This window comes from Lissotriton helveticus, chromosome 1_2 (genome assembly GCF_964261635.1).
Source record: "Lissotriton helveticus chromosome 1_2, aLisHel1.1, whole genome shotgun sequence".
Taxonomy (NCBI): domain Eukaryota; kingdom Metazoa; phylum Chordata; class Amphibia; order Caudata; family Salamandridae; genus Lissotriton; species Lissotriton helveticus.
In genome coordinates, this window is record NC_136058.1 from 342,488,550 (window position 1) to 342,514,225 (window position 25,676).

The following is a 25,676-nucleotide window of genomic DNA, read 5'->3' on the forward strand; positions in this document are numbered from 1 at the left end:
TTTTTTGTTGTTTTTTTGGTGATATAGGGAGGGGGATGTGTGATATGCTGTACATGCTGTACATTTCTATGGTTGTAACTTTATATCTCTATCTTTCTTTTGCCATCTCTATGGTATCCTTGATAATTCTAGAATTGTTTATTGCTGAATGTTAGGGAAACAAGAATGTTGGGTAGTCAGAGGAAACTGGCATTTGACCTGTTTGGATGGGATCTTTCATGAGAAGATTAAAATTCTTTGGAAAAGATTTACTTTTATCCAGAGTCTTCTTTGAAATATTACACCCACATGCAGTTGTGATTTTACTAACAAGAACCTGAACACAGTATCTTACTCCTAGTCGGCTGACTAAGTATTGTCGAGTTATATTAGGTGCAGAAAATGTAACGATAGTCAGATGTACTGTCTTAAACCCTGCGACTCTTTTCCTTGATTCACCTTTTGAAGAAGTAAAAGATGAGGTTGAACATGAATGCCTTGATGTCACTGAGTTAAGTACCAAACCTCGTCCAGACATACAGGAAGAACCTTTAAAGAATGCAGAACATGAGCTGTTTGTAGATGGCTCCTGCATGCGCCATAAGGAAGGAGGATTGAGCGCTGCTTATGCTGTATGCACATTGGCTGGAATAGTCAAAGCATCCTATTTACCAGGAGTCAAGTCTGCACAAATAGCCGGATTGGTAGCTTTCAATAAAGCTTGCAAAATTGGGAAAAATTGGAGAGTAACCATTTATACTGACAGTCAGTATGGTTACGGGGTTGTGCATGACTTTGGCCAGCTCTGGATGCAAAAGGATTTCATGACTTCTTCAGGAACCCCTATTAATAATTTACATTTTGTCAAATAATTAATTAAAACAATTCAATTGCCTAAAGAAGTGGCCGTGGTCAAGTGTGCTGCTCACCAATCTGGAAATAATAAAGTGACAGCTGGTAAACGTTATGCTGACCAAGTTGCCCAACATTGTGCTAAATACAAAATAGCAGTAAACAAGAAAATTGATGCATGTGGAATCAGCTCCCAACTTATGCTTCTTGGGGGCAAAGGAACATGGGAGCAAGTGATAGAATTACACAATGAAGCAGAAACTAAAGAAAAAGTGTAGTGGGAGAAAATAGGTTGTCAGAGAAGAACAGATGATGGTGTGTGGATTTACTTAGATGGGAGACCTGTGTTACCTGACTATATGCTTGCACCAATGGCTAGAGTGTATCACAGAGACACACGCAGAGGCAGAGATGCAATGATTAGACTTTTCCAACAAGATTGGTTCAATGCAAGGTTCAGGAATGTCGCAGAGAGTCTTTACCAGAGATGCTTAATTTGTCAACAAATGAACCCAGGCAGAAAAACTGTAGTCTGTCCAGGAAAGATAGGGAAAGCCGAGGGTCTATTCAAAAGACTTCAGATTGATTTAATTCAATTACCTGCTTGTCGATGATTAAAATATGTACTTATCATTGTTTGTTTCTTTTCAAAGTGGGTGGAAGCATACCCAACCAGAAGAAATGGCAGCTTGACAGTGGTCAAACTCCTATTGAGGGAACTCATTCCTCGATTCAGTTTTCCGGTAACTATTGAATCAGATAGAGGGTCTCATTTTAATAATGAAACAATTCGATTAATTTGTGAAGCATTTAAAATTGAGCAAAAGCTGCACTGTGTATACCGCCCAGTGGCTTCTGGAGAGGTAGAACAATTGAATGGCATAATCAAGTCAAGACTGGGAAAGGTGTTGCATTCACTCCACTGGAGTGACCTGATGCTTTACCTCTTTCCTGATGGGACCCAGAAGCATTCCAGACATGAATACAGGTTTGACTCCCCATGAGATACTCATGGGACGGGCAATGAGGCAAGCATGTATACTAGGACACAAGCTGTTGAATATAACTGATGATTTGGTACTGGAGTATTGCAAAGAGTTAGCTGCCCAAGTGCATTCATCTCTTACCAGGTTGGAGAAGACGATGTTGCCAGGCAGCCGAATCATGCGCATGATCTGAATCCTGGTGATTGGTTAGTAGTGAAAGAGCACACTCGAGAACCGTGCCTAGTACCAAGGTGGGGGAAGCCACGTCAGGTTATATTGGTTACCACAACAGCTGTAAAATGTGCAGGATTGCCTAACTGGACACATGCCAGCCCCACGAAGAGGATACCACCACCTGATGAAACAGAATCACAACAAGCTGAAAGGGCCGATGGTTGTACAGCTGAAGAATCACAGGCAATAGATTCTGAAGTAGCTGATCAAGAACAACTTAGCACTAGTCAGGATGACTGGATCCCAATAGTGGACATACCTGAAATCATTGTGAGAACCTGAAGTGAAACCCAGCTAGAAAGACAGAGTGATTGTGAAGATAAGACAGAAATAGAAGAACACAAGCAGATTACAGAAAATAAAGCTAACATTAATTCTGAGAATGACCAGATAAGGAAAGAGCAATATACTCAGACAGAAGAAGATGAAATCAACACCTGTGAGTCTGAGGAGGGACAGATAGACATTAGATAAAACGCTCAGGCAGAAGACAATCAAGAAATTATAGGACCTGAGCAGGACCAGTTAGGTAAAGTAAAACAAGTTCTGGAAGAGGAAGTAGAACAAAGTCAAATCAAAAAGAATCATGAACAGGGTCAGAATAGAGAAGAAGAATACATCCAGGCAGAAACGGCTAAGGTAATAAGCCCTGGACTAGGTCAGATAGAGAAGAATCCAGAAGATGGAAATAATCAAGTTGTGCCACAATTCAACAAAAACAAAAGAGCATTTGAAGAGACTGAAAGCACAGTGCCAGCTAAAAGACTCAAAAAGGTGATACTTGCCCTAGTATTATCAAGATGTAGAGTTGAATGCTGATCGAATTGACGAAGAAGTGAGATCAACTTGAGAAAATAAATTCATAGGTGGTATTAAGTACAAAAGTTACAAAGAGGCAAATAGATCTCCTTAGCCTAAAATGGCTGATAATAGAGATGCTGGAAAACCGAAACAAAACTGTATAAAGAGGTGCTGTAAAATATGCATATATAGCCTATTTTTAGTGCTCATCGTGTGGTTAGGACTGGCAATAGCCATTCCCTATCTAATGACTTCAAATAAACAGAATGATACTGGTACACATGGAAAGGTAGCTAACATTAAGCAAAACAAAGTAGAATTAAAAGCACCAGATGAGACAGATTTACACCACAGAGTAAATGAAAATGATACAGATTTAAGTGTTTTTGCTAATTTACTAGTACATTATGTAGAAACCATGGAAGTTAGTGATTGTCATGTGTGTATGAAATTACCGACATCTGTTGCAGAAGGAGTAGCATATCATCATTTACCATTGACATATGGTATTTCTTGTAGTATTTTAGCTAGTGTATTTTATAGGACTGGAAAGTTACAATATTATTATGAAATTAAATGAAATGAAATGAGGGTTTTTATAGAGCGCGTGTATGCCGTGGCGTCTTAGCGCTTAACTATCAAAAATACAGAGTAAGGAGAAATACAGCTGGTTATGTACAGTTAAAACAGCCAGGTTTTGAGATCCCTCCTAAACTGAAGTAGATTATTTAGGGTTCTAAGATGCAGGGGCATAGAGTTCCATAGCTTCGGAGCTAAAAATCGGAAGCTTCTACCGCCCCACTTCAGCGTCTTTATCCTTGGAACTATAAGTAAGGATAAGTAAGGATGCCGAGGCAGAGCGGAGAACTCTCTGTGGAGCATAACGCTCAACATATTGTCTGATCTGTCCTGGACCTTTGTCGTGCAATGCCTTATGTAAGATACACAAGGATTTAAATTAGATCCTAGCTAAGATAGGGAGCCAGTGCAGCTGTTCTCGAATTGCATGACTAATGGAGCTGAATTTGGGTAGATTCAGTAGTAGTCGCGCAGCTGCATTCTGTAGAGTCTGCAGTTTATGTGTCACACTTTTTTGGGCTCCAATATAGAGTGAGTTGCAGTAATCGATTTTCGACAAAATCAGAGCTGTGACTACCCTTTTCCTGAGGGGCATAGGGATGAAAGGTAGGTTTTTCCTAAGAATTTTCAGGGTATAGAAACAGGAAGAGGTAATGCTGTTGACCTGGTCTGATAAGGAAATATGATCGTCAATTATTACTCCAAAGTTTTTTACCTTTTTTACGGGTTGAGGGCAAGATCCCGCTGTATCAGGCCACCAAGCGGAGTTCCAAAGTGAAGAGTCCCTGCCAAACGTTACTACCTCCGTCTTCCCGGTGTTCAACTTTAAGCAATTGCTTTGCATCCAATGGATAATATGGCTCATGCATGAGTTAAAACGTGCTGCCACGTCCTCTGATATAGCAGTCAGTGAGACGACAATTTGCATTTCAGCGTAGCATATGGCTGTAAAGCCAAAGGAGCGAATAAGCTTTGCCAGTGGGGCTACATATATGTTAAACAGGGTGGGCGAGAGTGCCGAGCCCTGAGGTACCCCACATGGTATAAAAAAGGAGGGAGATTTGTGCTCATCTAACGTCACTGTTTGTTGTCTATCGGCTAGGTAGGATTGAAGAACGTCTGCGGCCCTATCTGTGATACCTATTTCTGCCAGCCGCTAAAGAAGGATATGGTGATCAACCGTGTCAAACGCGGCGGATAAATCAAGCAATATTAATATTGCCTTCCCGCCCTGATCTAGTTGCGCACATAAGCTTTCAGTGGCTGCAATCAATGCAGACTCGGTGCTATGTCGTGGCCTGAAGCCGTGCTGTGCTTGGTCTAGTATATCGTTTGACTCTATACAAGTTAGCAGTTCTTCATTTACTGCTCTTTCCAAAATTTTAGAGGGGAATTGTAAAGAAGTAATAGGCCGATAGTTTGCCACTTCCGAAGGGTCCAAAATATTCTAACATAGATGTGATTTCTTCTAAAATTCCCCTGCGTAGAAATATGAAAGTAAAGATTCACAATGCATGGGTGAATATTTTCTAACAATGAAAACAATTAGATATAGCTGAAGCACATAAGAATACTCTAACATGCAGTTTACATGAGGAAGAAAAGATATTTTTGAATTTAGTAAAGAAAAGGAGACAGGATTTCCATAGAAGTGCTTCTGAACCGAAACCTCAGATACCTAAGTGGGCTGAGAGAGAAGACTATATTGCAACTGACAAGACTCATGCTGCTATGTCCCTGGATCTTGAAAAGAAAGGGAAAATCTGTCTTCATAGGTTAAAAACAGAGTATAACAATATATTCATTGGTTCCAGTGAATATGAACAACATTTTCTGATAATTGGGGGTTGGGGACTAAAAGGAGGAACTGATCCAGTATATCCTGGCATTTATTATGTTTGTGGAAACAATGCTTATTTTAAGTTGCCTGATCACTGGTATGGGAGTTGCTATTTTGGAATAGTATTCCCAAAAGTATATCATCTAAAAAGAATCACTGGAAGCAATGAAGAAAATAACAGACTAACACCCAAGAAAAGGGCTTGTTTTTCAGAAATTGTAGGAGATATATTTAGTGCATTGATACCTTCATGCGGAGTAATTTTGAAGACGCAAAGAATTTGTAAATTATCTACAGTAGTGGATCACTTATCGACTGACACAGCTGGTAGATTTTTATTGATCAATACTGAATTAGTTGTGACAAGATCAATGGTTTTGCAAAATCGACTTGCTCTTGATATATTACTCCATAAAATGTTGAAGGCTCAACATTGATGCACCTACATCCCTGACAAAAGTATCGAAATTGGGATATATGTCAGAAATATCCCAAATTTGGAAGAAGAATTGAAACCACTGGAAATTGACAGTGCATGGAAGAAATTAACTGATAGTATTTCTTCTATAGGTAATTGGTTTTCTAATGTTGGAAGAAGCATTATAGGTCAAATAGTGATGCCAATAATGGGAATACCCCTATCAGTTTTAATAATAATGATTTGGTGCAAATGCTGCAGAAGACGAAAATGGTATGGAGTGAATGAGAAGGGAAGGAGAAGAAAATATGATGAGATTCAACTTGAAGAAATAAAAGGAGATATTTACAAGAGAATGAAGGGTTTTCAAAAGAGAAAAGAAAAGACAAATACTAAAGTGATAGAAAAAATTGAAATGGGAAACTGCTAAAGTTGCCATCTGGTTTAGAAAAGAGGGGATTGATGGAGCAAGGTTTCATACATAAAGAAACTTGCTCAGATTCAATCCTTTCAAAATAACATGTAATAAGTTAACCAACATGTTTTGTGATTACTATTAATTGCACCACACAACATTTTCTTTATCTAGGGGAAGATTACAAATGTGCTCTACTAACAAGTAATCCGAGTGTCTTAAAATGGCTGCTGAAAACGCAGGAACTCTATTGCACATGTGTCTACTGCATCTACATAGTATGACGTCCTTTGCTTTTGGTGGGATATTCTTGCAGCTGCGCAGTAGTATTTATAATGGCCGCTTCGGACCTCACATGCTAATGCATATGGCTATGCTTAAACTAAACTTTGTATGTCTTGCTTAACTGCTAATGCAATAGTTAAAATAAATGAATGGGATTAGAGTAGAAATAAGTGGTATACAGTGCATTTATTTATTTTCGTATTCTAACATGTTCTTCTTTTACTTTATTATTAGTTCATATTTGGGCCTGGAGGGTGACTGAATTCTCCATCTTGTCTGAATTCTACACATGCGTATTGAAGTCATGAAACTCCTGGTACAATGACATTGAAAATTAGCCAAGAACTGTCCCACAAGTGAAGCGCTTGAGGACTTTACCTCTTGACCCGGTGGAAGGAGAAAAATTGAACAAAAATGGTATACATTGTACAAGAAATAATGTGAATGCTGCATGGGAAAGTAAAATGAAGGGTGGGAACTAAGAACAATTAAACCAAAGAAAATTACTTCACATTAATATGGTGTGATGACCTCTCCCCGTCCCACTGACCAATCAACTGAAGCGAATACGCACATTTTGAAACATTGGGTGGTGGTACATACACCGAGAATAGTATAACTAAAGTCGGCTCAGTTAGATAGATTGTCTGACTCGTCACAGACCTGTCACTGACCCAACGTTGTGGAAGAAGATCGTGGATGCCACAGAGCTCAGGGGGCTGGTTGAGCACTCTGAAAGAAGGATCGGGAAATTGCTGGTGAAGAATCGATCCATTATCAATAAATCAATCAATCATAGCATTTGTATAGCGCGCTACTCATCCGGAAGGGTCTCAAGGCGCTGGGGGAGAGGGGTCCGTTACTGCTCGAAAAGCCAGGTCTTGAGTTGCTTCCTGAAGGAGAGATGGTCCTGGGTTAGCCGAAGGTGGATGGGGAGGGAGTTCCATGTCTTGGCTGCCAGGTAAGAGAAGGATCTTCCTCCGGCGGTGGCTCTACGGATTCGTGGAACGGCGGCGAGGGCGAGGCTGGGCGATCGCAGCTGGCGGGTGGGTGTGTAGAAGGTCAGGCGGTTGATAAGGGACTTGGGGCCCAGGTCGTGGAGAGCTTTGTGTGCGTGGTTGAGGAGTCTGAAAGTGATCCTCTTGCTGACGGGGAGCCAGTGCAGGTCTCTCAGGTGGCCGGAGATGTGGCTGTGTCGGGGGATGTTCAGGACGAGTCGTGCGGAGGCGTTCTGGATGCGTTGGAGTCTTTTCTGAAGTTTGGCTGTGGTTCCGGCGTAGAGGGTGTTTCCGTAGTCCAGTCGGCTGGTGACTAGTGCTTGGGTGACCGTCTTCCTGGTTTCGGTGGGGATCCATCGGAAGATCTTTCGAAGCATGTGCAGGCTGTTGAAGCACGATGATGAGACGGCGATGACTTGTCTGGTCATTGAGAGGGAGGAGTCCAGATTGAAGCCCAGGTTACGTGCGTGGTCCGTTGGCTTGGGAGTGGTGCCCAGGGCAGGGGGCCACCAGGAGTCATCCCAGGCGGAGGGTGACGATCCCAGGATGAGGACTTCCGTCTTGTCTGAGTTCAGTTTCAGGCGGCTGTTCTTCATCCACTCGGCGACGTCTTTCATCCCTTCGTGTAGGCTGGTTCTGGCGGTGGCGGGGTCGTTGGTAAGGGAGAGGATCAGCTGGGTGTCTTCGGCGTAGGAGATGATGTTGAGGTTGTGTTGGCGTGCGATGGCTGCGAGGGGGCTCATGTAAACGTTGAAGAGGGTGGGGCTGAGTGATGATCCCTGTGGTACGCCGCAGATGACTTTGGTGGCCTCGGAACTGAACGGGGGAGGGGGACTCTCTGGGTTCTTCCGGCGAGGAACGAGATGATCCACTCCAGTGCCTTCTCTCGGATTCCGATGTTGCTGAGGCGCTGCACTAGGGTGCGGTGGCAGAGAGTGTCGAACGCTGCGGAGAGGTCCAGGAGGATGAGGGCCGCTGTTTCCCCGTTGTCGAGCAGGGATCTGATGTCGTCAGTGGCTGCGATGAGGGCGGTCTCGGTGCTGTGGTTGGCTCGGAAACTGGACTGGGAGTGGTCGAGGGATCCGTTTGTCTCGAGGAAGGTGGCAAGCTGTCTGTTGACGGTCTTCTCGATGACTTTGGCAGGAAAAGGGAGGAGCGAGATGAGGCGGAAGTTCTTGAGGTCGGTGGGGTCCGCTGTTGGTTTCTTCAGGAGGGCGCTGAGCTCGGCGTGCTTCCAGCTCTCCATGAAGGTGGTGGGGTCCAGGTGCAGAGGGTGGTGGTGGGGGGCGTTGGTTCGGTGGTTGGGTGCGTGATGCGATGCGCCGAAGCTGTTGTGTATTTCGGCGATCTTGCGGTGGAAGAACGAGGCGAGCGAGTTGCAGAGGTCTTGCGAGGGAGTGATGTTGTTGTTTCCGGCGCTGGGTTGGAGAGCTCTTTGACTATGCTGAAGAGTTCCTTGCTGTTGTGGGCGTTGTTGTCCAGTCGTTCTTTGAAGGCTGTCTTCTTGGTAGTGCGGATCAGCTGGTGGTGTTTGCGGGTGGCGTGCTTGAGGGCAGTCATGTTGTCTGTGGTCTGGTTGTTGCGCCAGGCTTTCTCGAGGGTGCGGCAGTTCTTCTTGGAGTTCTTAAGTTCATCGGTGAACCAAGAGGCTTTCTTGCTGCCGGGTCCGCTGGGAGGGGTCTTCATTGGTGAGAGGTCGTCTGCGCAGTTGGTGATCCACTGCGTGAGGTTGCTGGCTGCTTCGTTGGGGTCCTTCGTGCTGGCGGGAGGGTTCTGGCTGAGGGAGGTGGTGAGCTGGTCGGCGGTGATCTTGTTCCAGCTCCTGCGAGGAACCTGTTGCGGGTGGTGGTGGGTCGTGGTTCTTCTGAAGCTGAAGTGGACGCAGCTGTGGTCAGTCCAATGAAGTCCGGTGGAGTGGCTGAAGGAGATATACTTGCTGGAGGAGAAGACTGGGTCAAGTGTGTGGCTGGCGTAGTGGGTGGGGCGAGGTTGTTCAGCAGGGTGGTGGTGTTGCTGTCCTTGTTGTTCTCCAGGTGGAAGTTGAGGTCCCCTAGGAGGAAGTAGTCAGCGGACGGCAGGGCGTGCGTGCTGATGAAGTCTGCGATGTCTTCGCTGAATTGTGTGCGTGGTCCCGGGGGTCTGTAGATGAGGGTGCCTCTGAGTGTGGTCTTGGGGTCGGTGTGTATCTGGAAGTGGAGGTGTTCGGCGGCGGTGAAGGTGTCGTCGGAGTTGGTCGTGATGCGGATGGTGTTCTTGTGTACGATGGCAATGCCTCCTCCAGTCTGGTTGACGCGGTCCCTGCAGGTGATCTTGTATCCGTCCGGGATGGCGATGGCGGGCGCTGAGGAGGCGTTCATCCTGGTTTCCGCAAGGAAGGCGACGTCTGGTGATGTTGTGTCGAGCAGGTTCCAGAGTTCGACGGCGTGTCTGTGGACAGAGCGGGTGTTGAGCAGGATGCACTTGAGGTGGTTTCTGCTGGTGCTTGGCTTGGCGGGTGCGGTGCAGGTCCGGAGGCAGGTGAATTTGCAGACTTGGCAGGTGAAGGGTCCGTGGATGCGTATCGGGGTGGCTTGGTAGCAAGCGGGGTTCAAGTCGGGTTTGAGCGCATTGAGGGTGGCGGTGTCGTAGGTCCGTCGTGTGGGCTGGCATCGACGGGGGCCAGGGGTTCTGGCGCTGGGCGCGGTCCAGGCACGGGCGGGAGGGGCGTAAATGGGCTTGCCTTTGGCGCGCCTTCGGCGCACAATCGGTGCGCCCGCTGCGCGTGAACGCTGCGTGTACGCGTGGATTCCGCCATAAGTGGCGAAGTGGGAGGGAGGAGGGAGGGAGGAGCAGCTGGGAGGCGGGAGCGGGGTGGCGAATGGGAATGTAAGGGGAGAGGTCCTAATAGAGAAGGGGGCGGGCCGCAGGGGAGCAGCGGCGGGGAGCGGGGTGCGACGGCGGAAAGGCGGGAAAAACGGCAGCAACGGGACTCACTCAAACAGGGTCACCACATGGGGGGAAGTAAAAACAACAGTCAGGGGCACCACACGGGGGGAAAGAGGGGAAAGAGAGTAGCACCAGAGAGGGGTGTAATGCTGGCGTTGCACTTAGAAGAGGTTACCTGACCTGTCCTGCACCTGTCCTGAACTGCTGGCTTCTGATTAGTCTTGAACCCTTTCTTTTCCAGCCCTTGGCCAGGGGCTGGTTTTTGCACCATTCTTGGTAAAAATAAATCTGTGAGGTGTGTCCTTGTACCTTTTTCCTCTTCCACCCTTCCCAGGTACAAATTTCTCGAGAATTTACTAAGGGCCATATGTAGGTAATCTGTATTTACCGATTCTTAAATACCGAATTTTACTTATTCGGTATTTAAGTATCGGTAAATAGTATGTAGGTAGAAATTTGGTAAATTTTACCAATTCGGTAATATTCGGTATTACCGATTTGGTATTTACCAATTCGGTAATTCCCATTCATTTCTATGGGCATTGAGGCCCATAGGAATGAATGGGAAGCCATTCACTATTACCGATTCGGTAAATACCGAATCGGTAATAGGGGGAACATATTCAAGGGTGGCAGGGTGTCACATTGACACCCTGTTGCACCCCTGAATCGTGCATGTGTGGTGCACATGTGGCACACATACATGCCACCCTGCATGGCTTTGAGTGGCCTCGTAGATCTTGAGTAAGGCCATGCAGCTCAAATCGCTTCATCGATTTACACTGTGCTCAAAAGTCGTTCCTTGGGCATCGTGGTGGGTGTTTCCATTAAAGAACTATGGATTTTGATGCTGACTCAGATTGGCAAAATCATGTAAACCTAGGGAATCCTTATGCCTCTCAATATCTTTATTTCTCCTAGTTTGTTCTGCTTTCTATGTGTGCTGCAATCTGCATCCTATCATCACATTCAAACGTCGACCAGCGGCCGACTTTACGCCAACAATTATTTCCTTGCTTTCCCATGCCATTGCAAAGCTCTCGTTGAGTCTCCTGATGTGGAACTGGACTAAGTGCAAGGTAAACTTTCAACTGGGATAAACCAGGTCTGTGTATAAGACCTCCGCTCCATTGCACTCTGCCTGAACCTTTGACTTGGACCTGGACTAGTGTGACCTGATAACCTTGATTGGTACTTTTCACTTCTTGGTGCTATTTTTTACCTAAAATTTAAAATTCACAACCCTAGTTCTACTTATCAGATTATTGACGTTTTAGTATCATTTTACGTATTAAAACGTGCGCTGTTTTTCTGAATTGGATTTGAATTGTTCATGTGTTGTGCTTTCACTTTATTACTGTTGAGTGCTGCATAAATAGTTTACAAATTGCCTCTAAGTTTAGCAAGCCTACTTCTGTTGCCAGCTAACAGAGGGTTAAGCACAGGTTTTTTAGCAACTTTGTGGTTCACCCTGACAAGGACTGAGTTTATTATTTAAGTGGAGATCTCACCCCTCTCAACTAACAACTCAATTACACTAAAAACTATTAAAAATGTTCTCAAATGGGCTTCAGGGCTAATTGGTCCACATTGGATGAGCGCCCTGACTACGTTGGCAAGAAAAGCACTGGATAGTAGTCACCACAAGCTTTGTGCTTCTAATAATAGCTATTCCACAGCTTTCTAATAAAGTTGACAGGAACCGCCACTGGCCTAATTGTAGTCATGGTGTATTGACCATACCTTGCTTCAAATGAAAATCAAAATGTTATGCTGATACTTATCAAATGGAAATGGCCTAACACCTAGAATAAAAAAACATCAAATAAACTGAAACAGAGATAAATTATATATTTCTTGGCTGTGTTTTTATGTTTTTTTGTATAAGGCAGATTATCTGGGTACTTTGCATCACTTGGATGGTCCTGCTCCGGAGATTGGTGGGGTAAGGATCACAGACCCGGTACATTCTGAGGACTTGATTTTTTTTGTCAATAGTCCAAATTGTCCTTCTAAACAACTAAATATTTTGTACAAATATAATATTGCTAATGTTCTTCAGATCAAATTGCTTAAAAGAAAAATATGGTCTTTGGATCCCGTAAACCAGCATTCAAATGGGTAATAAACGCTTCTCCTACTGATTATGTCACTAACTGTTAATATCTAAGCAGCATAATGAATCACAAACTGTGTGGAAATGCCAATGACTTTCAATAGAATAGTAGATGTTTGTGTGTTAGTGATGATATCAAAACTATCAAATAAATATGGGGGATGAGCAACTGGGTTCTACCAAGGTGAGTCTCCATTTTTAACTCCTTCCATGCGCACGGTGGCTGGGAGCCGTCGTGTTCAACGGGGCTCATGTGCGCACAACAGCTCTCCTGTGACCTCGGGAACTGGGGAAGAGCGCTGACGTCTTTTCACTGAAACCGAAACTGAAATGAGCCTCTAGGCTCATTTCAGTTTCACTTTCTACGTGCTCAGGGGGCTATCGCTGCCCCCTGAGCCCGTAGAAAGACAGGAGAGGTATCCTTGGAAAGGGGAGAATCTCCCCTCTCCAATGATACACCTCCCAAGGAGGGCGATCCCCAAGCATGCACCACTAGATACCAGGAAGGGGGGATCAGCCCCTTGAGCAAGGGCCTTGCTCCCCCAAATTTATTTGGGCCATATTCAGTCTTTATGCCCCCCAGGGGCCTATTGAGGCGACTTAAAAATTAACTACCACAAAACAACCTAGTTATGCAAGGTAGGTACAATGAGTTTCTGGCCCCAGGGTCGGCAGGTATCTAGGGAAACCTACCAAACCCCCACATTTCTGAAAACTAGACACTCAGAGGAAATCCAGCAAGGTATGGTTTGCGTGGGACCCCCAACGTTTCCCTACCCAGAATTCCGAGCAAACCTCAAATTTAGCTAAAAAAATCACTTTTTTCTCAAATTTCTGTGTGGGAAAGTTCTGGAATCTGCGAGGATCCACAAATTTCCTACCCAGTAAGTCCCTAACACTAGACACAGTTTGCACAGAAACTGTGCCTGATCAGACTTATGGATATTAACACCTTAGTGTCAATGAAAAACAACCAACAAAACGATATTGCAACATCACAGTATGTCAGCAGAGCACAGGAAAAAAATGTAAAAGAATATTCAATTCAATATTTACATTAACTTTTTTTATTATATCACAAGAATTAAAAGAGGATTTATCATCCACACGTTAAAAACAATATACAATACATGTTTAGAAAACAAAGGTCGGCGCAGCGTTTTGGTGAACGATCAATCAATCACCTTCTTCAGGACAGTTTTCTAAATGGCAGAAATAATGAATTATTCACAGGCTCATTGATTACTGATGTACACTAAAGATTTTTTTTTATATCGGTATTCATACATTATATATATTAACACACAAACAAATATTGGTTCTACTCTACTGGAACACATATATATGCATTTGCATACAAAAATATAAGAAATTTTAAGAAAAACAAGGACCAAACAAAATACAATACTAAAGTAGTCCATACTACGTACCTATGACATCAGAACTAAGTCTAACGTTCTATTCTTTTTTTTAAAAACAGCAGATAGATTGGGTCTTTAGATGAAAAGGATCTTTGACGTTATCCTTTGTTCAATGACCTGTCTGAGATATACACAAAAAATTGCAAGGATAGGTGGATAATTGTTTGCTTTCTATTCGACATATAAGTATATTATTTTTCTTAAAGCCTTATTACATACCTTTAGATACAGACAGAGAAATGGTTTGTTTTGCACGTTGGAAGCCACCGTTTTAGTAATTGTGCATCTATACCGAACAACAACTATCAAGGAAAAAATTAAAAGGAAAGTCATATACCCGATTACAAAGCAAACCATCATAAAGATTTATTGAGAATGAGAAAGTTCTTACTTTAAAAAAATAAGAGCAGCTAATGGCACGCCGATTGATGTGTCGTGACTGGAAATTGCACACCGCCTAATGACATCAGTGGTGGAGTATATACACACTAGACCGAAGGGGGGAGTGAAAAAATAATCACTTTTGCGTACCTTGGTATTTGTTGTCATATCCGATATAGATTTCAGTCATTGGTTACCTGATTTACTCGGTTGATGTGATATGGCCAGAAATATGGTTCGGGGGCCTGTGAATGTAAAACATGGAACTGTCTTACCAGATGTAGCCTCCACAGGGGTCCACTCTTAGCCCCTTACTCTTCAATATTTATTTGACTCCCCTGATCTCCCTGGCAGAACACCTGGGTGCTAAAATAATGGCCTACGCCGATGACACCCAACTTTTATTCACTTGGCCAGGGGACCAATTGGATACATCGGTGGTCCAAGATTGCCTTTTAGCTGTCTTCAGGTGGTTAGCACTGGCACAGCTAAAGTGTAATGAAGAAAAGTCAGAGGTTCTGTTCTATGGATCTTTTCCTGATAATTTCAGTTCCCTTCTTTGGCCATCTGATCTACCCTGCCCTAATTCCATGGGGGGCCCGGCTTGGAACTTAGGGGTCTGGTTTGACAGCAATTTGAAGTTTGAAAACCATAGCAAAAGACTCATGAGGGTGTGCTTTGGTACACTAAAAGACTTGCGTAGATTTTTTCCTTTTCTCTCGAGAGAGGCCAAAGAGACGGTGTCGCGGGGCCTCATCCTTTCTAGGCTCCATTATGCGAATGCTTTGTTCAGGGGCTTACCATCTTACCTGATTCAACGGCTACAGGTGATCCAAAATGCGGTTGCTAGACTCCTGTTTAACCTGCCCAGGAGGGTCAGCGTTTGTCCCCACCTGTGTAGTCTCCATTGGCTCCCTGTAGCTCAGCGAATCATGTTCAAGGCTTTGGTTCTTGCTTTCCGAGCTATCCATCAGCTCGGGCCCCTTTACCTGAGAAGACGTTTCTCTTTCTATGTCCCCAATCGCTGCCTCCGATCTGCCAATCAGTGCAAGATGGTGCTACCCAGATTTAAGTTTGCCAGACTGGGAGGCCAGTCTATCTCTGTGAGGGCTGCCAGAGCCTGGAATGTGCTTCCGCTCCATCTCCGTGCAGCCTAGTCTATCACCTGCTTTAAGAAAGGGTTAAAAACTCATCTGTTCAATGCGGCCATTTAACTGCTTTCCCTTTTCTCCTAGCTGTCTTTTCTCTTTCTTTGCCCCGCAAACTTGCCACATTCCTCTCCACCGCGCCAGGATACTAGCTAGTAATAGAGTGCATTATAAAACCCTTTAAAACTAAACTAAACTATCTTCAGGGACTATTCTATGCCCTCCCTTGGTGTTGTACTATGTGTATTATCTGTTAAATATTATACCGAACATTAATGTGACAGATAATACAGTCAAGTTTAGAGTGATGGTTTATCACCATCGTCAGTCTTTACGTAATGTGCCAATATCATTAAAGCAAGGAACAAGGTATCCAAATGAGAGTGTCCCTATTTCTGGTCGTTCTGATTTTATAAAATCAATTCAGAAAATCTCTAACCTGATATCCATATGGAAAGGTAGTTCGGCAGGTATTAAGCGATCTTATCACTTTATTGCAAGCTCGAATATACTAACTGCAGGTCATCATGTCTTAAAAATTGAAAACAGCTATGACCGACTGAAGGTTGATTAGCGAGTCTATTAACCCTTATGTTGCAAACTTACTATCATTATCGCAAGCTTGGGTGTACTTACTGTGTCAGACATAGCGTCTTAAACTAAAGACAACCTATGCCATGCTCGATATTGATTAATAGATCTTTCGGCCCTCGTATTACGCCCTACCTACCAAGTCTGTAAGAAAGGAGGGAGCGTAGTTAGCAGTCACCTATTAACTACGCAGTTAGTAGTCACCTGCTAACTACGCTAGTAGAACTCAACGCGAGTAAAGGTTTAAGAACAGCGACGACAGTAATTAGAGGCAGTGAATATTCAATTAACAGGTCATTATAACCAGTCAAGATAAGAGAACATCAAGTCCCAGAAATCATTGGCTGACTGATCACGCAAATAACCAAAAGAGATCAGCCCCTGATGAAGGCACAAATCAGTGCCGAAATGCATTGGGCAGGAATTGTTAAATTGTGAAATGTTAAATATTATTACTGGTTATTACATTGAATATTGTATAATGTATTGAAAAAAATTGTAGTAATTCATTGTACAAAATTGTATAAAGAGTATGGAATGTAAACACAAGATGATTGATTGCAGATAATCAGATTATGATAATACATAACTGATGAACAATTGCACATAAAGTTGAAAGTGTTGAAACAATTAAGGTGTAAGGTAACACCATGTGCACAGTGCGCAACTAGATGAGCTATTATAATAAAGCATAGTATTCCTATCTGTAGGTTTCGTAAAAAGCTCCACGTTCAAGGAACCAGCCACATTTTTTATTGTGATGTCTAAAAATTCACACTTCTCCACATGGCTACATACAAGCAGGCCTGCTTGTATGTAGACATGTTTGAAGGAAAACACATCTTTAATGCACTGGCTCCCTTTTCTGAGAATATTTCTCATTGGTCACGTTACATAGACAACGTGTTTTTTATATGGACAGGATGTGAGGAACCCATGATGGATTTCATAGAATGGTTAAATCTTGGTGATAATAACTTTAAATTGACATCTACAGTTAACAAAGAGAAGTGTGAATTTTTAGACATCACAATAAAAAATGTGGCTGATCTAATTTTTTTAAAGTAAGAACTTTCTCATTCTCAATAAAAGTTTATGATGGTTTGCATTGTAATCAGGTATATGACTTTCCTTTTCATTTTTTCCTTGATAGTTGTTGTTTTGCATAGATGAACAATTATATCACAGTGAACAGTGGCTTCCAAAGTGCAAAACAAACCATTTCTCTGTCTGTATCTAAAGGTATGTAATAAGACTTTAAGAGAGATAATATACTCATATGTTGAATAGAAAGCACAAAACTATCCACCTATCCTTGCAATCGTTTGTGTATATCTCAGACAGGTCATTGAACAAAGGATAACGTCAAAGATCCTTATCATCTAAAGTCCCAAGCTATCTGCTGTTTTTAAAAAAAAGAATAGAACGTTAGACCTAGTTCTGCCGTCATAGGTACGTAGTATGGACTACTTTAGTATTGTATTTTGTTTGGTCCTTGTTTTTATTAAAATTTCTCATATTAACGTATGCAAATGTATATATATATATATGTGTTTCAGTAGAACCAATATCTGTTTGTGTTTTAATATATATAATGTATGAATACAGATATAAAAAAAATTCTTTAGTGTACGTCAGTAATTAATGAGCCTGTGAATAATTCCGTATTTCTGTCATTTAGAAAACTGTCCTGAAGAAGGTGATTGATTGACCATTCACCAAAACTTTGAATCGACTTTTGTTTTCTAAACATGTATTGTATATTGTTTTTAACCTGTGGATGATAAATCCTCTTTTAATTCTTGGGATAGAATAAAAAAAAATGTTGATGTCAATATTGAATTGAATATTCTTTTTTAAAAAAATTCTGTGCTCTACTGACGTACTGTGATGTTGCAATATCATTTTGTTGGTTGTTTTTCGTTGACACTAAGGTGTTAATATCCATAAGTCGGATCAGGCACAGTATCTGTGCAAACTGTGTCTAGTGTTAGGGACTTACTGTGTTTTGGTACTGCGATCACCCTGTCCCTATTTTGTGTTATTACTATTCCACAAATTTCCTACCACCCAGCGTTCCACCATGTCTCCCAATAGAAATTATACCTCACTCGTGTGGGTGGATCAAGTACCCGCGACAGGCAAGGGCCCAAACCCTATTGGGGTGACATCAAAATTACCTATCACAAAACAAACTGGTTTTGCAAGGGGGTTCCCATGAGTTTTTGGCCGTGGGATCGGCTGCCATCTAGGGAATCCCACCAAACCCACACATTTCTGAAAACTAGACACCCGGGGTTGTCCAGCAAGGTATGGCTTGCGTGGATCCCCCAACGTTTCCATACCCTGAATCCCCTGCAAACCTTAAATTTAGCTGAAAAATACAAATTTTCTACATATTTTTGTGAGGAATCACCGTGCCGGCGCAAATGTCCTACCCCACAGCGTTCTCCTTAGTGTCCCGAGTAAAATGATACCTCAATTGTGTGGTTGTCCAATGCAGAATTGGCTAAAAACTTATTTTTTTAAAAATGTAGCGCTTAGAATTCTCGGTACTATACCTTTATTCCCTATGTTTTGGGCTCTTCTCAGTCACAGGCCCTTGCCCCACCCACACAAGTGAGGTATCATCTTACTCGGGAGACTAAGGGGAATGCTGTGGGGTAGCACATTTGTGCCAGCACGATGATTCCACCCAAAAATATGTTTTCAGCTAAATTTGAGGTTTGCAGGGCATACTGGGTAGGAAAACGTTGGGGGATCCAAGCAAGCCATACCTCGCTGGACTCCCCTGGATGTCTAGTTTTCAGAAATGTGTGGGTTTGGTAGTTTCCCAAGATGGCCGCCGAGCCCAGGGCCAAATACCCAGGTGACCCCCTTGCAAAACCTGGTTGTGAGAGTTCATTTTGATCTCTCCTCAATACGTTTTGGGCCCTTGCCTGTTGCGGGTACTTGACCCACCCACGCGAGTGAGGTAACATTTTTATTCGGAGACCAGGGGGAATACTGGGTAGTAGGAAATCTGTGGATCCACGTAGATTCCAGAACTTTTCCACACAGAAAGTTGAGAAAAAAGTGTTTTTGTCTGCTAAATTTGAGGTTTGCAGGGCATTCTGTGTAGGAAAATGTTGGGGGATACATGCAAGCCATACCTCATTAGACTCCCCGAAGTGTCTAGTTTTAAATAATGTTTAGGTTTGGTACTTCCCTAAGATGGCCGATGAACCCGGGGCCAAAATCTCAGGTGCCCCCGCCCACAACCGGGTAGTTTTCCTATAGGTAATTTTGAAGTCTCCAGAGTACGATTTGGGCCATTTCCTGTTGTAGCCACTATGCCTACCCACACAAGTGAGGTACCATTTTTATCAGGAGATCTGGAGAAACGCTGGGTGGGAGGAAATTTGTGGATCCACGCAGATTCCAGAACTTTCCCACACAGAAATTTGAGAAAAAAAGTTATTTATTTAATGAAATTTGCGGTTTGCAGGGGTTTATGGGTAGGAGAATGTTGGGGGACCCACGCAAGCCATACCTCACTGGACTCCCCCGGGTGTCTAGTTTCCAGAAATGTGTGGGTTTGGTAGGTTTCCCTAGATGGCCGCTGCAACCCTGGCCAAAAACTCATGGGACCCCCTTACAAAACCAGGTTGGTTTGTGATAGGTAGTTTTGATGTCGCCTCAATAGGTTTTGGGCCCTTGCCTGTCGCGGGTCTTTGACCCACCCACGCGAGTGAGGTATCATTTTCATTGGGAGACCTGGGGGAACGCTGGGTGGGAGGAAATTTGTGGATCCACGCAGATTCCAGAACTTTCCCACACAGAAATTTGAGAAAAAGGGGATTTTTTCCAGTGAAATTTGCAGTTTACATGGGATTCTGGGTAGGAGAATGTTTCGGTACCCACGCAAGCCATACTTTGCTGAACTCACCCGGGTGTCTAGTTTTCAAAAGGTGTGGGTTTGGTAGGTTTCCCTGGAGGGCTGCCGAGACCCTGGCCAAAAACTCATAGGACCCCCCCTTGCAAAAGCAGGTTGGTTTGTGATAGGAAATTTTGATGTCACCTCAATAGGTTTTGGGCCCTTGCCTGTCGCAGGTCCATGACCCACCCACACAAGTGAGGTACCATTTTTATCAAGAGACCTGGCAGAATGCTCGGTGGGAGGAAATTTGTGGATCCACGCAGATTCCAGAACTTTCCCACACAAGTTTTAGGAAAATGTGTTTTTTTTGACAATTTTTTAGGTTTGCAAGGGATTCTGGGTAACGGAATCTGGTGAGATGTCACCACATCCTGGATTTTCCTGGATGTCGAGTTTTAAAAAATGTTTAGGGTTTCTAGCTTTACCTAGGTGCCTGCAGAGCTAGGGTTAAAAAACTACAGCTAGGCACTTTGCCAAAAAAGGGTAATTTTTCACTGTGAAATTGTGGTGTGTCCATGTTCCGTTTTGCGCCGTTTCCTGTCGCATTCACTAGGTCTACCCACACAATTGAGGTACCGTTTTTCTCAGAAGACTTTGGGGAATACGGGGTGTGTGGAAATGTGTGGATCCACACTGATTCCAGAACTTTCCATCACAGAAATGTGATGAAAATTTGTTTGTTTTTTTTACAATGTTTTAGGTTTGCAAGGGATTCTAGGTAAGAGAACCTGGTGAGAGCCAAGTCACCCCACCCTCGATATCCCTGTGTGTCTAGTTTTCAAAATTGTATAGATTTGCTAGCTTTCCCTAGGTGCAGGCAGAGCTAGGATTAAAAAACTACAGGCAGGCATTTTACCAAAAAAGGGTCATTTTTCACTGTGAAATTGTGGTGTGTCCAATTTGCGTTTTGGGCCGTTTCCTGTTGCAGCAGTAGGCCTACACACAAGTGAGGTATCATTTTTCTCAGAAGACTTTCCGGAATGCGGGGTGAGTGGAAATTTGTGGATCCATGCAGATTCCAGAACTTTCCACCTCAGAAATGTGAGGAAAACGTGGTGTTTTTGACATTTTATTTAGGTTTGCAAGAGATTCTGGGTAACAGAACCTGGTGAAAGCCAGTCAAGTCACCCCATCCTGGATTCCACTGGGTGTCTAGTTTTAAAAAATGTATAGGTTTTTTAGGTTTCCCTAGGAGCCAGCAGAGCTAGGGTTCAAAAACTACAGCTAGGCATCCAAATATGGTCGATAGAGGTGAAGGTGGCCTGCTGGGTGCTGACTAGTAGATGAAGGATGATGGAGTTGAAGATAGGCCTGATGGGTGCTGACTAGTAGATATAGGTTGGTAGAGATGAAGGTGGCCTGCTGGTGCTGACTAATAGAGGTCGATAGAGATGAAGGTGGCCTGCTGGGTGCTGACTAGTAGATGAAGGATGATGGAGATTAAGACAGGCCTGATGGGTGCTGACTAGTAGATATAGGTTGATAGAGATGAAGGTGGCCTGCTGGTGCTGACTAGTAGATAGAGGTCGATAGAGATGAAGGTGGCCTGCTGGGTGATGACTAGTAGATGAAGGATGATGGAGATGAAGATAGGCCTGATGGGTGCTGACTAGTAGATATAGGTTGATAGAGATGAAGGTGGCCTGCTGGTGCTGACTAGTAGATAGAGGTCGATAGAGATGAAGGTGGCCTGCTGGGTGCTGACTAATAGGTGAAGGACGATAGAGATGAAGGTGGCCTGCTGGGAGCTGACTAGTAAATGAAGGATGATGGAGATGAAGGTGGGCCTGCTAGGTGAGACTAGTAGATGAAGGACGATGGGGATGAAGGTGGCCTGCTGGGTGCTGATTAGTAGATAGGGGTCGATGGAGACGAAGGTAGCCTGCTGGGTGCTGACTAGTAGATGAAAGACGGTGGAGCTGAAGGGGGTCTGCTGGGTGCTGACTAATAGATGAAGGACAATAGAGATGAAGGTGGCCTGCTGGGTGCTGACTAGTAGATGAAGGTCGATAGATATGAAGGTGGCCTGCTGGGTGCTGACTAGTAGATAGAGGTTGATAGAGATGAATGTGGGACTTCTAGGTGCTGACTAGTAGATGAGGGATGATAGAGATGAAGGTGGCCTGCTGGGTTCTGACTAGTAGCTGAAGGACGATTGAGATGAAGGAGGCCTGATGGGTGCTGACTAGTAGATGAAGGATGATAGAGATGAAGGTGGCCTGCTGGGTGCTGACTAATAGATGAAGGACGAGATGAAGTTGGCCTGCTGGGTGAGACTAGTAGATGGAGGACGATAGAGATGAAGGTGGCCTGCTGGGTGCTGACTAATAGATGAAGGACGAGATGAAGTTGGCCTGCTGGGTGAGTCTAGTAGATGTTGAAGACTGCATGAGACAACAGAGATGAGGATGGGCCTGCATAATTTCTCAGGCCCAACCACTAAGGTCAAGCTCTAGAGAAGGCATGTGAGTTGCGTATACATCATAGAGCTAGTAGACAGGTTTTATATAAAATCTTTAATGGGCGTGGGAAAATGCCATTTCGTGTCATGCTCATTCCTCTTCTAATATTCTTCCTAATCTAACTTTGACCTGAAAGTGACAGAGCAGCGGCAGGTGGGCTGGCAGCATGCATGTCACAAGGAATCATCACAATTCAGCTCCCATACCACAGGAGATGTATTGATTTTGCATGGTTTCTTTCTTCCCTCATCAGCCTCATTCCCAATCTCCTGCATGCCCCACCTTTTTACTCTTTCAGCTTTCTCTACCTTGGTGATGCATTCATGAAGTCAAACTGCCCTGTCATACCTCATCAGCTGCGGAAAGAAAGAATTCAGTTGTATTGACAGAGTGGCATCTCTGTAAGCGTTTTTGTTTACTTTTTCAGCACATGATTGTTATAGACATTCCATGCCAGCATTGTGTTTCTCAGCACAAATATAACTCATATCTGTGTCTGTGCATATCATTAATAGGACTATGTAAGGCTGACTTTAAATAAATATTAGATTTGAACTAAACCTGTTGGATTTACCTTTTCTGATGGATTTGCGAATGAAGTTCAAATAATAATATTATTAATGCACAAGGAGTTAATCATTTAGTGATAAACTCAAATAAATCTATTTGTGAGTGTACTGGGCTGAAGTGCAGCTTAATGTTGTCACATTTTACATTAGGGGAGGCTAAAAGGAAGAATGTTGCTATTCTCCTGATGTGAGATGTAGGCATGCTTCTAAGTACCCAGGGCATTTGGTAACTGATTGTTGCTTCCTCTGACTTTCAAGGGACCTGAGGTATTACATCCCTTTTGTTGAGTTCAGAGAAACCTCCATGAATGCTTTCATTCAAAATGTCAAGTAGTAATGACCTGAGGTTCTGCTCTAGTTGTGCTCTCTTTCGAGGGACATCATAGGGATGTGTGGTACAACACCTGTCTGCAGCTGCAGCAATTGTGGGAAGGAGCAGATACATAAATCACTGATGCCGAAAGACAGGGATGGGTGTACTACTATCGGCATACACACTGTTGGGATCATTTAGAGCTGGAAGGGGAGCCCCCTGCCCTTGACTCTACCCCCATGCCCCTGGCAAAGGACATCCCATCCCATTTAGGTTACCCCCACCTGCTTGGGGTCTCTCTGCCTAAAGTGCTTCCGTCAGCGTTTAAGATCACTGTGTGCCAAAACATCTAGTTTATTATTGTGCTATTAAAATATTGTAGCAATAGTATTAACAAACAAAATGTAATGAAGATAAATATTTTCAGGAAAGTCTACATTTATTATTCTTAACTCTAAATCTGCGTACTTTGGAGATATATATATCATCAAGGAATACCTATGGGGAGTAAAGTTTAGCACACATATTCTTACCCATCTATTCTTCTCTTGTTGGTGTTTTGGTGATTCATATTTTTGATACTATATTAAAGTAGCAAGACATTAAAGGCTCAATATTCTGGGACCATAGCGCTTGGGATGCACCATCCTGCTCCTTAATCTATGTTTTTTTCTGTGACATATAAGGTCACTGCTTGTGGGCCAGTGGGTTTCATCATCCTTCATGGGCAGATCTTTGGTAGTCCTCTTGTACCAGAGCTCAAGAAGTGCTGAAAGCTTGTGGTAGGAGTCATCTAGTGTTCCTTTCCGGGATACATTCCACATTCACAGGCAGTCAATCTAGAGATTTTGGTGGTGTTCTGTGGCATTTCATATTAACAGCATAGGGGGTGAGGGACATTTCACAATAAACTGACTTTCCACCACCCCATGGGAGTTAAAAGAAGAGTGTTGAGTTGTCTGTAGGTGAAATCAGGCCCTTGGCCATGTGGTGAAATCATGTTCCTTTTATCTATGTAGATTTTGCAAAATGTTCACGTTTCTGGAGATCTAGCACATTTCAACCCCCTGCCCAGGCAGATTAGTGGTAAACTAAAACTTGTGTTTCATAGAGGAGGTTTAATTTGGTTTGTTGATCAGATGGTAAAGATGTGCTGAAACAGCCATGCTGTGATTCCTACTTGGAATCTGCATGGGATGAAGGCACCATGGAAAATTATAGATTTAGCACTTTCTTTTGAAAGGAAAAGAGAAGCTTTGAGTTCAGACATATGTGCCCTGCAGTGGATAGAACATATTAAGATAATATTTAGATGCCAGTCTGCAACGTTTGCTCATCTAGAGTGGAAGAGATTCTGGTGATAGATAGGTAGCAAGGAATCTCCTGGTGCTGGCACAAGACTTTCCCATGAAAGAGAGATAAGTGATGTAGCAACACAAAGTAGATGATAGATGGAATGCCGAATATTGTCAAACATTCACCCCCAGTCACAACTCTGGGTTAAATCCATAGTTTTTTGCTCATCATGCCACCCCAGGTAGGACCTAGTCATATGCAAAAAAGTCTTGAACCTGCTCCTCCTCATGGGAACAGTCCAGCCTGAACTGCCAGGACAGGTCTTCCCTGGACTGGAAAGCAAGCATCCTGAGACTGGTTTCGGGGTATGACCCCCTCATCAGCCAGGTTAGCTTGAATCCAGTGGCAAAGTGAGCACAGGACCCACGCTTGGGCATACCCTTCCTACTTAAGGTGACGATAACAATAAAAAAAGACAATGGACGGAATCCTGAACATTGTCAAGCAGTCATCTCTAGTCACAGATATGTTGTTTTTGTGCTCGCCATGCTACCCCAGTTTGGACTCAGCCATATACAAATCAGTCTTGACACTGCTCCCCGTGGGAACACTCCAGTCCGAACTGCTGAGCCCCATAGTGGGAAGGGTCTGCCAAGACATGGGTCCTGTGCTCCTTATGCCAATGGATTCAAGCTAGCATTGCTGATGATGGGTGATACCCCAAAACCGGTGCCAGAATGCTTGTTTTTTGGTTGAGAGAGGACCTGGCCTGGCAATTCAGGCTGGACTTGCATGTTCCCATGGTGATCAGCATCAAGAATGACTTGCGTATGGCTTTGTCAAAACTGGGATAGTGTGGCGAGCAAAAGAGTGATGAATTAAACCTAAATCTGTGACTGGGGTGAATGCTTGACAATGTTCCCCATTCCATCCATCATCTTTTTGTGTTGCTAGATAGTTGATGCATCCATCTCATCATGTGTATTAACCACAAATTGGAGTTATTTTTGGGCACAAGTCCTCCACATTAAATGGGATAAAAGATGAAGAATGCCCTCGTATTTAAATGCTGTTAAGAATGTCCCTGGAGGAAGGAAAAGTGGTTTGATTTTGATTCCTTGACACACCCCTTTGTGGACATTAATAAC

At 43.6% G+C, this 25,676-nt stretch overlaps 1 long non-coding RNA gene across 2 annotated transcripts in view; it reads right to left on the reverse strand.

Annotated features, from left to right (window-relative positions):
- The window catches only part of LOC144807893 (uncharacterized), a 142,196-nt gene that overhangs the window by 60,547 nt on the left and 55,973 nt on the right, over window positions 1-25,676 (reverse strand). The gene's annotated exons all lie outside the window — the stretch shown is intronic.